Genomic DNA, 5000 nt, shown 5'->3' with positions numbered 1-5000 from the left:
GCGTTGATGCGGGCGCGGAGGGCGTCGATGTATTCACGCCCAGATAGCAGGCGACTGGTGTCGGCGACCCACTGATGTTGGCCACTGACGGCGGCAGAAGATGACAGTGCCGCACCGTCAATGGCGATGTGTAGGCGCGCCGCCCACATTTCCCCAACCTGCGTTGACGATTTGAGGAGGTGGCCCTCCCACATTAGGTGGCGCTCCAGCACCTCGATCTCACGCTGTACCTCATCCATGCCTACACCGTCGCAGGCTGGCCCTATCTTCTTCAGCGCCAGGAGACGGGACCGACGGAGGGTCGGACCCATCCATCGGCAAGATGGAATGCCGAGGCCCCCCTGGGCAACAGGAGCGTGGAAGTATCCCAGGGGGGTGTCCGCCGGAAGGCGGAACCATCTCCTGACGGCGGCCCGGATGGTAACGTCGGCCGACTTCAATGCACCCACCCGGGTGCGGCTGAGGGCCAGCCCGTGGTACAGGCCAGGGAGAAGTACGTTGGTGAGAGCGTGGAGGCGCTGTTGCGGCTTCAGCGGAGCTCGGGAGATGACGTCAAGCTGCTCCACCAGGTGGCTACGTGGATTGAAGACACAGCGACCCGCCGTGGAAAATTGCAGCCCCAGGTACCGGAAGGTTTCACCCACACGCAGGGCAGGCATGGTGGTATTGCCTGCTGTGAAGGTGACATTGCTGTCCACCTTCACCTTCTTCTCGCGCCCTGACGCGACTAAGGCGAGGGTGAAACACTTCCGGGCGTTGATCTGCAGCCCCAGGTGGGCGAGGGCTGCGGTAGCTGCGTCGATGAGGGACTGCAAGCCCCTCGGGGTCGCTGCAAACAGCAAGACGTCATCTGCAAAGGCCGCAGCGTTGACTCTGCGACCGAGGATCCGAGCTCCGATGTGGGAGGGCAGTTGGCCTAAAACGTAGTCCACCGCAAAGTTGAACAGGAGGGGGGAGAGGGGATCGCCCTGGCGAACGCCCCGTGCTGGCTGCACAGACACGCCCACGCCGGCGCCGTCCGCTATCACTGTCGTGCTGCCCTCGTAGCACCGCTCGACATACTCGACAAAGCAATCCGGCAGGCCATGCGCCTTCAGCACGGGGCGAAGGGCAGCATGATCTACCGAATCGAATGCCTTAGATACGTCGATCGATGCCACAAAGACAGAGCGGCAGGAGCGAACTGCGTCGGTGAGAGCAGTGTCCAAGATGAAGGTATTTTCCAACATCCCATCCCGAGGGATGAATGCCCGCTGACGTTCGTCCACAGCACAAGCGCGCATCAGGCGTGACGCGAGAACCTTGTGAAAGGTCCGCGCCAACACCGAGCAGACCGTAATGGGGCGAAAGTCAGCGGGGGATGTTGGTGCAGCCGTTTTCGGGAGAAGGGACGTCCGCGCGCGAAGCAGGCGTTCCGGAAGGGCGCGGGCCAGAAGGAAGAGATTCATCACTTTCACCAGGACTTCGTGCGGCAGACGCCGCAACTCCGCTGGGGTAAGGCCGTCCGGCCCGGCTGCTGATCCCCTGGGCGGCAACGCGGCGGCGACCTCCTCATGTGTGACCGGCCCCCATATGCACTCGAGAGCGACAGGCTCTGAGTGCGGGAGGAGGCGGTCACGAATGAAGCCCGCGGTGGAGATGGGCTTCTTGGTGAAGAGGTCCGCCCAGAAGTCCAGCAGACCAGGGATGGCAGGTGGCGGCTGGAGCAGGGTGCCATCCAAGAGGCCGCGCACGCAACGCGCACGCGACCGTCGGAAGGCATCCTGCGTTCTCGCGTACTCCCAGCGGCGCCGCTTGCGCTTCTGCGTCGGCGGCGCGGCAGGCGGCCGCTTCGATGGTTGGCGCGGCCGCTGTGTCCTGGTGATCGATCTCTCCCCTCTGGACCCGACCGACGCAAGGGCATCCGGGAGCATGCCCAGGATGACATCGGGCGGCGTGCCCCGCCCCAGACCGATGACACGATCCAGGGCAGAGAAACGCTGGGCGGAAGCGGGTAGCCCCGCCAGATGCTCCCAGATGGCGGCGTCAGTCGGCCCCTCCGGCGGCGGCCCGGTGGTGTCGGCCGCGAAGTCCTCGGCTGCGTCGACGGGCGGCGCAGCGGCCTCGCCCGCGTCAGGCAGCGGGCTCGCCGCTCCCCGGCGGGACGCCGGCTCTTCCCCCCGACCGATCTCAAGCGCCTCCATGAATTGGCGGACAAGCTGCTTGTGGGCAGCTTGCCGCCGTCGGCACTTGATTGCCTCAAGCGTTCGGTCGGGGAACATCCTGATGAGCTCTTGATTTACAAAGAAGAACCGGGCGTCCCTCTCGAGGAACAGTTCGGCCTCTGCCTTGGCGAGCGACAGGACTTCTTCCTCCGTCCACCTCGCGCGATGCCTCTCCGTGACGATCTCCGCGTTGGCGGCCGCAAGATGTTGGCGGCGGCGATGGACCCCGAGACCGTTCTTGGTTGTAAAGCTGCGGTGGCACTCACTACAGGTATACATAGCTGCAAAAGTTACAAGATTTTCGGCACGGCCGGTTGGCCGGCTAGGTGCTGGGGGAGTTGGGGTGGCACCTTCAGCGGAAGGGCCACCACTTATTCTCTGCTTACTGCCCCCAACTAAAAAAGGGATAGTGCGAGGGGGGGCTGGTAACCCCCCCAAGCCCCTGGTGCGGTCTTCCACTCTGCGAAATCAGCGGGCCCACGAGAAGGGGAGAAGACCGCAGGAGAGGAGAGGCTAAGAGGGCTAGGCCCATGTATTGCGCGTCACTCTCCCTGTAACTATAACCCAAGGAAGGCACCTCGCAGCAGCAGCACGACTACATCAAGACCGCACTTCGAGAAGCCAAGTCCGGATGCAGCCACACCGCCGCCACTTGGCCACCTTAAGAGAGTCATAGTTACTCCCGCCGTTTACCCGCGCTTGCTTGAATTTCTTCACGTTGACATTCAGAGCACTGGGCAGAAATCACATTGCGTCAACACCCGCTAGGGCCATCGCAATGCTTTGTTTTAATTAGACAGTCGGATTCCCCCAGTCCGTGCCAGTTCTGAGTTGATCGTTGAATGGCGGCCGAAGAGAATCCGCGCACCCGCGCGCCCCCGGAGGAGCACGCTAAGGCGGACGCGGCCTCGCAGCAAGGAAGATCCGTGGGAGGCCAAGGCACGGGACCGAGCTCGGATCCTGCACGCAGGTTGAAGCACCGGGGCGCGAACGCCGCGCAGGCGCGCGCATCCTGCACCGCCGGCCAGCACGAGGCCAACCAACGGCGAGAGCAGACCACGCCCGCGCTAAACGCCCGCACTTACCGGCACCCCTACGGCACTCACCTCGCCCAGGCCCGGCACGTTAGCGCTGACCCACTTCCCGACCAAGCCCGACACGCCCCGATCCTCAGAGCCAATCCTTATCCCGAAGTTACGGATCCAATTTGCCGACTTCCCTTACCTACATTATTCTATCGACTAGAGGCTCTTCACCTTGGAGACCTGCTGCGGATATGGGTACGAACCGGCGCGACACCTCCACGTGGCCCTCTCCCGGATTTTCAAGGTCCGAGGGGAAGATCGGGACACCGCCGCAACTGCGGTGCTCTTCGCGTTCCAAACCCTATCTCCCTGCTAGAGGATTCCAGGGAACTAGAACGCTCATGCAGAAAAGAAAACTCTTCCCCGATCTCCCGACGGCGTCTCCGGGTCCTTTTGGGTTACCCCGACGAGCATCTCTAAAAGAGGGGCCCGACTTGTATCGGTTCCGCTGCCGGGTTCCGGAATAGGAACCGGATTCCCTTTCGCCCAACGGGGGCCAGCACAAAGTGCATCATGCTATGACGGCCCCCATCAACATCGGATTTCTCCTAGGGCTTAGGATCGACTGACTCGTGTGCAACGGCTGTTCACACGAAACCCTTCTCCGCGTCAGCCCTCCAGGGCCTCGCTGGAGTATTTGCTACTACCACCAAGATCTGCACCGACGGCGGCTCCAGGCAGGCTCACGCCCAGACCCTTCTGCGCCCACCGCCGCGACCCTCCTACTCGTCAGGGCTTCGCGGCCGGCCGCAAGGACCGGCCATGACTGCCAGACTGACGGCCGAGTATAGGCACGACGCTTCAGCGCCATCCATTTTCAGGGCTAGTTGCTTCGGCAGGTGAGTTGTTACACACTCCTTAGCGGATTCCGACTTCCATGGCCACCGTCCTGCTGTCTTAAGCAACCAACGCCTTTCATGGTTTCCCATGAGCGTCGATTCGGGCGCCTTAACTCGGCGTTTGGTTCATCCCACAGCGCCAGTTCTGCTTACCAAAAGTGGCCCACTTGGCACTCCGATCCGAGTCGTTTGCTCGCGGCTTCAGCATATCAAGCAAGCCGGAGATCTCACCCATTTAAAGTTTGAGAATAGGTTGAGGTCGTTTCGGCCCCAAGGCCTCTAATCATTCGCTTTACCGGATGAGACTCGTACGAGCACCAGCTATCCTGAGGGAAACTTCGGAGGGAACCAGCTACTAGATGGTTCGATTAGTCTTTCGCCCCTATACCCAGCTCCGACGATCGATTTGCACGTCAGAATCGCTACGGACCTCCATCAGGGTTTCCCCTGACTTCGTCCTGGCCAGGCATAGTTCACCATCTTTCGGGTCCCAACGTGTACGCTCTAGGTGCGCCTCACCTCGCAATGAGGACGAGACGCCCCGGGAGTGCGGAGGCCGCCGCCCCGTGAAGGGCGGGGAAGCCCCATCCTCCCTCGGCCCGCGCAAGGCGAGACCTTCACTTTCATTACGCCTTTAGGTTTCGTACAGCCCAATGACTCGCGCACATGTTAGACTCCTTGGTCCGTGTTTCAAGACGGGTCGTGAAATTGTCCAAAGCTGAAGCGCCGCTGACGGGAGCGATTATTCCGCCCGAGAGCATCCCGAGCCAACAGCGGCGCGGGTCCGGGGCCGGGCCAGGTAGGTCCGTCATCCGGGAAGAACCGCGCGCGCTTGCCGGGAGCCCGAGCGCCCAAAGGGGCGAATCGACTCC

General features: G+C 62.3%; 1 pseudogene; it reads right to left on the bottom strand.

Moving 5' to 3' along the window:
- LOC126431178 (large subunit ribosomal RNA) overlaps positions 1 to 5000 on the bottom strand; it is a 7958-nt pseudogene that overhangs the window by 2210 nt on the left and 748 nt on the right.

Source organism: Schistocerca serialis, unplaced genomic scaffold, assembly GCF_023864345.2.
Source record: "Schistocerca serialis cubense isolate TAMUIC-IGC-003099 unplaced genomic scaffold, iqSchSeri2.2 HiC_scaffold_1078, whole genome shotgun sequence".
Lineage (NCBI taxonomy): Eukaryota > Metazoa > Arthropoda > Insecta > Orthoptera > Acrididae > Schistocerca > Schistocerca serialis.
Note: the sequence above shows the minus strand (reverse complement) of the source record. Positions and strands in the feature narration are given on the sequence as shown.